We start from the raw sequence: 12,257 nt of genomic DNA on the forward strand, positions 1-12,257 counted from the left end.
CATATAGTAGTATATATTAAGTTGATGGTTGCTTATGTTTAAACCCATTCTTTACTTCTCTCCCCCCACCCCTCTCATTTTAGTGTATGGTGTGAAACTTTACATCCTTTTATTTTGTGAATCCCTTCACTGATTTTTATAGATATACTTAATTTTAATGTTTTTGTGCTTCCAACTTTTCTTACTTCTGTGGTCTTCCCTTTCCACTCAGAGTTCTCTTGAACATTTTGCCATGTCCCCCATCAACCAGAATCTGGCACTTCAGCAGTGTCTCCTATGTATATTGCATGCACCCTACTGTTGTGGCTGAGCTGCTTTTACTTTCAGCCCAGTTATCTACAATGGCTCTTTACCTTCGTGGGCAGGATTTGTTCCCTGTGTTGTTAATTGGTCTGTCTGGGGCTGCCTTGAGCTTGAGTTGGATCAGACCAGATGTCTGTCAGAGCTTCAGTAGCACCAAACCGCAGGGTAGTTTTCCCGTGTTGTCCCCTGAGAAGTTTCTGTTGGAAGGCAAGGCTTGCAGTCAGATCAGATGTCTGGCCCCAGCCCACTATTGGGGCCAAAGTTGGTTTGGTGTACATGGTTGTCTTCCCGTTTCCCTGGGCTGGAGTCATTTTGGATGGTGTTGGTCCCTGCTGGTGTTGCTTGCACACTGCCAGGCTTGTATTGCTGCTTTGTGTGGATAGGAAGGTGGGGTGGGTCTTTCAGAAGAACACAGATGTACAGGTGCAGTGCCAGCAACATCCACAGCACTCTGCTGTGGAAAACTTCTGCTGAAGTTGGGTTGGAGAGGGTGGGTTCACAGAAGAGCACGGTGGTGGGGCATGCCATTAGCAGGTTAGTTGGAGAGCGTTCCCATTGCACTGTTTTCCAAGATGTCAGTGCATCTAGGCTGGAGGGTAGGAGAAGGAAGGGACACCCCACCAGCAATTTTGTTCTTAGAGAAGTCTCCTAAGGATACATTCTCTTCTAGCACATGCTCAGAGATCAGTAAATAAGTCTCTTTCCCCTATACTCTAGGCATTTTTCAAACTGTTTCTATGCTGCTGTATCTCTATAGGCTTTTGGTTGTGTTGTCTCTTTAGGATGGGGGGGGGGGGTGGTGGTGGCCAAGTCTTCCAGAGCCAAGACTGCTGATTTTTAAAGTTCTAGGTGTTAAGCTCCATTGATTGTAAGAATTTGTAAAGTTCTAGGGATTCATCCTCCCATTCACCTCCATGCCTGGGATGCCTGATGTGTCTGGTGTGGGTTTGCTTCTCCATGCCTTCGGTGTTCTTCCCTCCTGAGGACAGTCTCTCAGGCCAGTTTGTTTTTTTGACCATGGCTTTGCCCTTCCTTCCTTTTTCACTGTGGCCTCTCTACTTTTAGCTGTGGAGAGTGTGTTCTGCCAGTCTTCCAGTTGTTTTCTGGGTTATTTACACTGATATGGGTGTTATCTAGATATATTTGTGAGACAAGGTTGACTTAGGATCCTCCCACTCCATCAGCTTCCCTAAAAGTGTTCACACACATTTATATCAATAAGATAAACCATACACTTATAGTAATTTGAGAAATATTAAGGAAATCTTTCCATGCTGCCAAGTAGTATTAGATATCACCTTTTTATTTTTATTTATTTTTTTTAAAGATTTTAATTTATTTATTTGACAGAGAGAAATCACAAGTAGATGGAAAGGCAGGCAGAGAGAGAGAGAGGGAAGCAGGCTCCCTGCCGAGCAGAGAGCCCGATGCGGGACCCGATCCCAGGACCCTGAGATCGTGACCTGAGCCGAAGGCAGCGGCTTAACCCACTGAGCCACCCAGGCACCCCAGATATCACCTTTTTAAATGTCTGCATAGTTTTCAAGTAAATGAATTGATTATAATTTATTTAACCTTCTCTAAGTGCCTTTATATTATTTTTCCTCCTTCTCTACTTTTCCAGCCTGAAATGCTCTTTCATTCATTAACAAGTATTTATATGACTTGAACCCTCACTTGCCTCAGCCATCTGCTCAAATGTCAGTAAAGCCTCCCTGGGCAGCTTGTGTAGTATAGTCCCTATCCCTCTTCCCCTGTTTTATTTTCCTTCAAAGCACAAACCTGAAGGAATGAGGGTTGAAGCCACACTCCTACTTGTTAATGAATGGAAGGGCATTTTCAGCTGAAAAAAAATATTGAAAAGCCACAGAGAAGGTTGTGGAGGAGCGGAGACCAGACAGCAGAGCCCTGACTCTTGGCCCAAGATTACTTCTGCCATAAACACACCTCCTTTTTAAAAGGAGAACATTTATCTTCATCAGTTAATACTTTGTTGTCTTTCTATTAGGACCAAAATAGTGCTTATGAAATTTTACTGATCATATGAATCCCCAGGGGATGTGGTTGAAATGTAGCATCTCATTTAATAGGTTTGGGGTAAGGGTCAGAGATTCTGCATTTCTAACAATATCCTCATTGTTGCTAATGCTGCCAGGCCATGGGTCACTTTTGGAGGAGCAAGAATCTAGGAATTCCTAGATGGCTAAGGTTTTAGAAGGATACCTCAAACTACACTGACATTACCTGCCCTGGGCCAATTGTTTATTTTACCACTAAATCTCTGCCAAGAAAAATTCCCTTTAGTTTCTATAGCTCTTCCTATCCTCAGAGCCAAGGCCAGCCTTCCACACATATGGTACCAAGCTCCACTTTCTTTTTTGTCTCCCCATTGCTTCTTGGACTGCTTTACCTGTTCTACTTCCAAGCCTGTTTTCTTCCTAGATGACTCTCTGGGCTTCTATCCCTGGATCAGTATGTTGTCCCCATGTGTCCTCCTTAAATATGCTCAATGACAATATATTTTTTTTCTACAGCCATGGTTCTTAACCTCTAGTTCACATTAGAATTACTTGGGGAGGTTATAAAAAGTATTGATGCCATGGTCACATACTAACCCAGTAAATAAGTTTCTACAGAGAGAGCGCAGGCATAAATATTTTTAACCTTCTCCAGTGACTGTACTATGTAGTGAGGGTCAAGAGACACTAAGTTCTAAACGGATTACGAAGAGCATCAGTAGCTGAGGTCTCTCACCTGAACTCCCTAAATGGACTTTGTTTTAAACAGCTTTATCGAGGAATGATAAATGCACAGTAAACTACACATATTTCAAGTTTGATAAGATTTGAAATTATACCCATGAAAGCTTCATCACAAGATAATGAACATTAATTATCACCCCCAGAAGTTTCATCACGGTCTTTTCTTAACCCCTTCCTCCTTCACGCCCACTCCCTCGCCTCCCGTGACTATTGATCTATGCTCTGGTGCTATGGAATTGTTGGGACATTGTAGAATGTCTATAAATGGGATTTTAGTTTATATTTTTCAATAAATGGATTCTCATAGTATCTACTTTGTTCTGTCTCCTTTCCATCAGCGTAGGTATTTTGTGATCCATCTGTTTTGTTGTATGTATCTGTAGATCATGTATTTTTATTGCTGTGTAGTTTTCCACTGCATGGATATATTGCAATCTGCTCATCCATCTGTTTATGGACATTTAGGTGGTTTCCAGTTTGGGGTTATTCTAAATAAAGCTTTGAACTTTCATGTACAAGTCTATTTATAGACAGGTGGTTTGATTTCTCATGAGTAATATCTAGGAGTGGAATGTCTGGATTATATGGTAGGTGTATGTTTATCTTTTTTTTTTTTTTTTTTTTTTTTTTTTTTTATTTTTTATTTTTTATAAACATATATTTTTTATATACATATATTTTTATCCCCAGGTCTGTGAATCACCAGGTTTACACACTTCACAGCACTCACCAAATCACATACCCTCCCCAATGTCCATAATCCCACCCCCTTCTCCCCAACCCCCTCCCCCCGGCAACCCTCAGTTTGTTTTGTGAGATTAAGAGTCACTTATGGTTTGTCTCCCTCCCAATCCCATCTTGTTTCATTTATTCTTCTACCCACTTAAGCCTCCATGTTGCATCACCACTTCCTCATATCAGGGAGATCATATGATAGTTGTCTTTCTCTGCTTGACTTATTTCGCTAAGCATGATACGCTCTAGTTCCATCCATGTTGTTGCAAATGGCAAGATTTCATTTCTTTTGATGGCTGCATAGTATTCCATTGTGTTTATCTTTTAAAGCAACTGTCAAACTGCTTTCTGAAGTAGTTGCAGTATTTTATATTCTTATGTAGCATGTGGAAGAGTTCTCGCCTAACTTGGCATCAATCTTAGTGGCGGAGTGTGAGACCAAGAGAGGCATTGAGGACAAAACTGGGGCTCAGGGATGTTAAATAGCTCACCTCAAATCAAACGGGTGGTAAGTGATAAAACCTGTGAACATACTTTGTGCAAATCCAGAGCTAATGCTCTCACAAGATACTTTGAACTCTGAGGCTACCTTCAAGAGAGGAACCGAGTGGGTACCCAACAGAGCTCAGCAAAACCATTCTGACCTCTTTTTCATCCATGCTAAAGACAAGAAAAACTTGGTCTCCTATATTTTTGAGTTCTTCCTAGAGGAGACTAAAGGCTATGACAGCATCATGCATCCCTATGTTGACAGAAACCATCCCTCTCTCCATGAGTTCCTAATCTCTTTCAATTGGCCCCATTCCATCCAAACATCAGAAGTAAAACATCTCTCATGCAACCTACCAATGGCCACCATCTTTGGGGGAAAGTTCCTAGCAGAGGTAAGCACCGTGTTTTGGTCAGGGAGCCATTTCAGGAGAAAGGGACACCCACTCTGGCTGGAGTATCATGGTGAGCAGTCATCCCGAGTATAATAGAAGCTTTGGGCCATGTATTTTTGTTGTTGTTGCTGTTAGGAAAGCCACTTTCAAACAAAATACTCCTTTCTTCCTCCTATTTTTCCTGAAAAGAAAAGAAAAAGGAGGGAGGAGCGATTCCCACTGTTTACTACTGTGTTTGGAAGAGTTTCCACGGCACGAGTTCCTGCATAACAAGCCAGTAATACAGTCAGATTGATTTTGATTGTTACTGATAGTCTAAATATCAATTACTTAATCTTTGAAGGAAGAAAGAAAATTGGAAAATTGGAAGATCTGTATGTTACATGGTTTCAAAAGGCTTACTATGTAACATTGTGAATGTAATCATTGCTACTGAGTTGTGTATTTTAAAATAATTTTGCTATGTGAATTTTACCAATACTTAATGTATTTTCTAGTAGATCATTTCAAAATCTCAACATGCAAAAATGGAGTTAGAATTAAGTTTGTATAGAAGACATGTTAGTCTTCTACATGTTAGTGCATCCTCCTCTATCAAAAGTGGAGGGGCATCGCCCCCACCAAAGGCCCTTCTCAAAAAACTGAACCTTGGCAGACATTTTTACACCACAAGAAACTGTTCTTTCTGGCCACAAGTGATTGAACCAGGAATAATCATTTGACTGAAGAATAGCTCATTCATACGCCGGTGATTTGGGCCAATTATATTCTCTTGAGATTTTCAACTAGCATAATCAGAAAGCAAGGTGCGTTGGTATTGAGCGCGGGACTTTTGAAATCATACGGAGTTAGAGTTAAGGCAAATCAAGTTGTATACAAGCCAAGTTATGAAGGTTTGGAAGTGATGACAAAACAGAAAAAGAAAGGAAGAGTAGGAGAAGGATAGAAGAGGAAGGAGGGGGATGGAAGAGGGATGCCCCAGTTCTGAAGATTTTCTGGTTTTATTTTGTGGAAGGCACAGCGGCACTGAGGTCCCTGTGTTCAGGAGATCACACCTTGCTTCTTTATTGTTGAGGGTAGATCTCATTCTAGAAGTCAAAAACATTGATAAAGACAGGCTGAGGTTTCCCTTCATGGTTTTTAAACTTGAATTCATTGCCATAGGGGCACTTTGCACTTCTTTCTTCTTTTTTTTTCCTTAAGATTATTTATTTACTTGAGAATGGGCACAAGCAGGGGGGAAGGGCAGAGGGAGAAGCAGACTCCCCTCCCAGCAGGCTGGATCCCAGAACCCTGAGATCACAACCCGAGCCCAAGGCAGATGCTTAGCAAAAGACTAAGCCACCAGGTGCCCGGCACTTTGCATTTCTTACGCACTTTAAGAGGAAATTAAGCAATCCTAAAGGAAATTCATGAGCTCTCTTTGGTAGGCCAAGGAGAGCTAGTCTTAACTCTCTGTTTTGTAAAAGCACTGGGTGTTAGTACTGGTTCTTTCACAGAATGTCTCACTATTCTCATTTATCAGCTGGGGTTCTATTATAATAGCAGATTTAATATTTCATCAGATCCAATGATCAAAAGACATGATGACCATCTGGATGTCTTCTTTGCAGAAATGTCTGTTCATGTCCTCTGCCCATTTCTTGATTGGATTATTTGTTCTTTGGGTGTTGAGTTTGCTAAGTTCTTTATAGATTTTGGACACTAGTCCTTTATCTGATATATCGTTTGCAAATATCCAGATGGCCAACAGACACATGAAAAAGTGTTCCATATCATTCGGCATCAGGGAAATACAAATCAAAACCACAATGAGATATCACCTCACACCAGTCACAATGGCTAAAATCAACAAGTCAGGAAATGACAGATGCTGGCGAGGATGCGGAGAAAGGGGAACCCTCCTACACTGTTGGTGGGAATGCAAGCTGGTGCAGCCACTCTGGAAAACAGCATGGAGGTTCCTCAAAATGTTGAAAATAGAACTGCCCTATGACCCAGCAATTGCACTACTAGATATTTACCCTAAAGATACAAACGTAGAGATCCAAAGGGGCACGTGCACCCGAATGTTTATAGCAGCAATGTCCACAATAGCCAAACTATGGAAAGAACCTAGATGTCCATCAACAAATGAATGGATCAAGAAGATGTGGTATATATACACAATGGAATACTATGCAGCCATCAAAATAAATGAAATCTTGCCATTTGCGACAACATAGATGGAACTAGAGCGTATCATGCTTAGCGAAATAAGTCAAGCAGAGAAAGACAACTATCATATGATCTCCCTGATATGAGGAAGTGGTGATGCAACATGAGGGCTTAAGTGGGTAGGAGAAGAATCAATGAAACAAGATGGGATTGGGAGGGAGACAAACCATAAGTGACTCTTAATCTTACAAAACAAACTGAGGGTTGCTGGGGGGAGGGGGGTTGGGAGAAGGGGGAGTGGGGTTATGGACATTGGGGAGGGTATGTGCTTTGGTGAGTGCTGATTCACAGACCTGTACCCCTGGGGATAAAAATACATGTTTATAAAAAATAAAAAAATTTTTAAAAAGACATGATGAATAAAAGCACATTGTAAATTATAAGTTGGTAATATGACATAGAGGAGATGTAAAACATGACCAGAGTAGTGAGTATGCGGTGCAGGCACTGGTAAGGAGTGCATGGATTTCTCTGAGCATAACCTGTTTATCAATCAAAGCTCACTTATTGTCAAAGGTAATGATGTATTTAACATTCTCTTTTCTGAATCTCTCTAGGGTACTGGCTAGTTTGAGACTGATTGTATTTTTCTGGTCCTGTCAGCCTCTAGCAAGATGTTTTGCACTTGTTTTCCTGTGTACATTACATCCCAGGACTTATTTATGTTATAATTTTAAGTTTCTGCCTTTTGACCGCCTTCACCTGGACCTCCTGCCCCCACCAATTCTCAGTCTGTTGAGTGTATCTTGGAGTTCAATAGCAGTGGCTGTGACAGATAGCATGTGTTCTTGCCCAGCATGAAAGTAACCCTGGGAGAAAGGCTGGTTATAAGTAGGAGCCCAGCCCAGATCCCATGGAAAAAATATGCCAAGATCAAAAGAAAACTCCCTTGTGTGGACTGACTTTGGGTCATTATTTCCAGAAAACCATGGGAAGTGGGACTGAGAATGGGGCACAGAGAACATGGGAATGTCAAGTTTGTCTGCAGTCGCTGACAGGACTGCCAAGAGGAAGTACCCACCGGAGTGATGCATCTGAACTAAGGATGATGCCCCATCTCCATGAAGGAAATGAAGTCTCCCATAACCTGATGATGCCTGAGTCCTGCTGCTGCCTTTCCCCCACTTCAGCCTCCTACTTGGCATTCTCAAAGCTGAATGCTGATAATGTCTCCATGAAACCTCTTCCTCCCTTCCTCATTCGCTTGCTGGACTTTGCCCTCCAGGAATTGGTTTATCAAGGGGGAATGGGAGAAGCATCAGCCACTCATTCAGGGTTTGCTGAGTGTTGACTTGCTCTTTAAGGCACAGCTCAGATATTAGTTCCTGATCTCATCACCAACACCACCTCCCCCACTCCAAGGAGGGTCTTTCTCTAGGTTTCTATGGTAGAACTCTCCTGCTCCTTTTTCTTTCATTCTATGTACCAATGAGGTAACCATCTTCTTACACATCTGGCTCTACCACCAGAATGTCAACTCACCCAGTCAGGGGTTTTCTTCCCTGACATTTTCTCTGTACTTAAAACAGTACTTGACAAAATGAAAGGGCTCCATAGGTATTTGCAGAATGATTGCTGGAATACCTACTAAATAAACCATGATTTTTAAAATCGTGTCATAGTAGTAGAAGTGTCTCTGTTGAGGTCTGTGTGGCACAATCCTAAAAAAACTGACGTGTGATGCCTTGTCATGACTCTTTACCCTAAATCTCCTAGAAAAATGAGTCTCTGGTTACTTAATTTAAAAAAAAATTCAGCACAGCCACTTACGTCATTCTTTTCACAGTGCTTTCACACTCCCTCTCTCATCTGTCCCACAGTGTCCCTGTGAAGAAGGGTTCTTCCTTTCAGTGAGCAGAGCCCAGCACAGTTCCATGAGGGGATGTGACCCGCTGAGGTTGTGAAGGTCAGCCACACCGGAATCAGGATTAAAATCTGGGATTAGTGCCTGGTTGTTAAAAAAAGATGTTCATCATCTAGGGATCCGTTTTGTTGATTTTTGAAGGTTAAGCAGAATATTCGGGGAGAAAAAGTGTCCAAGGGCTACTGTACAAGGGCACAATGCAAGGCAAAAAGAGCTGGAGGCATCCTTTCTCTTGAGTCCTATAACACTTCAATTATGAAGTGGTGGGCTCCAATCCAAATGCATCCATATTCATAAATGTCGATTGATACCACAAAACCCTGGGTTAGGTGCTGTGGGAAACAAAAAGATGTGTTCTCTGCATTGTGGATAATTAGATGAACAAAAACAATAGAGCAGACATTGTTTGCGTGTTTACATGGAAATTTACTCATCCAGTAACTGCTAGGTTCCCGGGCCCTATGTTCCAGGCAATGTTTTAGGTTGCTAGAGATGGTGAAAAGAAAAAATGGTGAAAAGAAAAGTTTATGCTCTTGTGGTACTTCCATTTTATTGAAGGAGCATCAGGATCGTTGAACACTTGCCTCCCTTAAGGAATCTTCCCATGTAATAGTCAGTGACAACAGAGCAGAAATCAAACCTTAGCAGTCTGATTCCAGAGCCTGGCTCTTAGCCTCCATCCTATTCTACCTAAAGCAGAAAATTCCTGAAATAGGAAACCTGGTTTCCAGGACCCAAGGACATCTTTGTAGCACTGGAAGCAAAATGAGACTACCTTATCAGTAGTAAAATAGATAAATTCGAACTAACCTCCAGAGCTCACATTTTTTGTGATATTCTGTCCCCAGATCTTCAGTTGGTGAAGTAATAAACATCAGATAATGAAACATGAGCTTTGCAATAGTTTCTGACTGTTCCTGGGGACTATTCTGCTTATGATTATCAAGTGATGTATGATTGCTATTTCACAATAGTATCTCCCTGCTCTCCAGCCTGTTTGTGAGTCTGTGGTTAGGAGGCACAGGAAAGCAGGGGACAAACTGGAGAAGAGAAAAAGAGAAACCAGGATTTAGGAGTAGGGCGAGGAAGAGCTTAATGTCACTGCTGGCACCATAAAGCCATTACCCTGGTCTCAGGTGGCTCAGGTGGGCTCCAAACCCTTGACTCCTTGAGTGTGGTTAACATCCAAGAAAACACAGCATCATTCCTCGAGCAAGGCTGAGCGACACCACCATGTGATGTTAAAGGGGTCTTCTGTGAAGATTGTGCTAATCACTCATGTCAAGAGTGGCGATAGAGCTCAGGAATAGTAGATAAGAAATCTAGTAATGAGGGGTGCCTCAGCGGCTCAGTGGGTTAAGCCTCTGCCTTTGGCTCAAGTCATGATCCCAGGGTCCTGGGATGGAGCCCCACGTCAAGCTTTGCTCAGTGGGGAGCCTGCTTCCTCCTCTCTCTCTGCCTGCCTCTCTGTCTACTTGTGATCTGTCAAATAAATGAATAAAATCTTTAAAAAAAAAAAAGAAATATAGTAATGAAATAGTAACGAAGGGGATGGACAGCCTGCTCCCTTTTGATATGAGGATAAGCTGCCCAATTTAGACCCTAGTGGCAAGGCAGTGAGAGTACAAGCGGAGATTCTGACCACATGGTATTTTAAATGGGCATTGTTGACTCAAAGGCAGCCTTGTTGTCTTAGTTCAGTAGTAACAACTCAGCCATTTAGAATTCAAAAAGAAAACAGATCCGAGCACAGGACCCGTGATCTTGGTGGGGCTTAGATTTCAACTCAGGCAGGATTTGTGACTTCACTGCATAGTGCTAATAAAACCCAGGGCGCACTGACTCATCTCTGCTTGACATTTAATTTGTTTCATGATTCCTTGCATGTTCTGCTGAGGGTTAGGTCCAGGTGTTTTCAGGATGGTTAGAACATTCAAGAAGATATCATATTGTTGAGAAAGTCAGTAATCCTGAAAAGAAAGCACTAAAGAGTTTAAGATCCATATTCTGTACAAGTTTAAACTTTCAACCCTACTGAATTGATCAATACCGGCTTGTATTGAAGATTTACTTGGCAGTAACGTGATAAAGTTTTTGCTCACCATTGCTGTGCTTTGGCATTATTGAAAAGTGACCTATTATATGATGTAAATCTGCTAGGAAGTGGAAGAGAGAAAACAGGTGAAAAGAAGGCATCTACCTAAGAAGTAGGTAAATATTAGATTGGCCTGTGCTCTGAGGTAGAAACTGTGCTAGGTGGAGGTGAGTATCAAAGAGAATGAGTTAAGAGCTAGGCTCCAGAGTGGGCCAAAACCGCCCTGGAGTCCTACCGCTGTTTCTCTCTGATGTTGTCAGGCTATTCTGACTGTAGTCGCTGCATAACAAAGTACCAGTCCCTCAGTGGTTGTAAAGCAACAGCCATTTCATTTCGCTACTGATTTTGTGGGTCAGAACTTCAGGAAGGGCTGAGCTGGATGGGCAGTCAGTCCTTGCTTAGGGCCTCTCATGGATTCGCAGTCAGATACCGGCTGGGGCCACCGCCTCTGAAAGATTGACTAGACTGAATGAGATACAAGAGCAAGATGGCTCACTTAAATGGATGGCATTGGTGTTGACTGTCAACGGCGAGCTCAGTCACATTCAGGTGATAGTTCCACACGACAGCCTGTGGGATGGCATCATTCTTGCATGGTGGCTGTCTTCTGCCAGAAGAATGTTCCAGTGGAAGCAGGTGGTAGATGCAGGGCATTTTATAGCAAAGCCTTGGAAGCCACACAGAGTCCTTCAGCCATATTGTGCTTATATAAGCAGTCATGACCCCAAGAGTAGAGAATCAGCCTCTGCCCTTTGACAGGGGAGTGGGAAGGTCACAGTGGGAGGACGGGAGACAAGGTTGCGGACGCTTTTCTAAAATAAAAATCTGCCATAGTGGCCTGGAGAAGCTAACCTTTCTAAAGCTCAGTTTCCCTATCTGTAAAATGAAAATAACAATATCCTGTACAGGACTATTGTGATAACTAAATGAAATTATCCTTATAAGAGGCTTAGCTCTATTCTGGAACCCTAGTTTGTGCTTAGTCAACGTTTGCTATTGACAGAGAAGCCTGGATCTCGTGGCCCTTACTCTAGCTCCCACTTTATAGGCCTTGGATACAAAATCCAAAATCATGTCCCATCTCTCTTTATTTTTTTTAAAGATTTTATTTATTTGACAGACAGAGATCACAAGTAGGCAGAGAGGCAGGCAGAGAGAGAGGAGGAAGCAGGCTCCCCACTGAACAGAAAGCCCGATGCAGGACTCAATCCCAGGACCCTGGGATCATGACCTGGGCCGAAAGCAGAGGCTTTAACCCACTGAGCCACCCAGGCACCCCATGTCCCATCTCTTTATAGTTATCTTCACTAAGTGCCTCTAACCCCTCCTTGCATATTCTGGAGGAGACTCTGTTCTCCTTCTTGAGAACATGACTCCTTCTTGGGGTCTGACCTCCT

This window comes from Mustela lutreola, chromosome 2 (assembly GCF_030435805.1).
Source record: "Mustela lutreola isolate mMusLut2 chromosome 2, mMusLut2.pri, whole genome shotgun sequence".
Taxonomy (NCBI): domain Eukaryota; kingdom Metazoa; phylum Chordata; class Mammalia; order Carnivora; family Mustelidae; genus Mustela; species Mustela lutreola.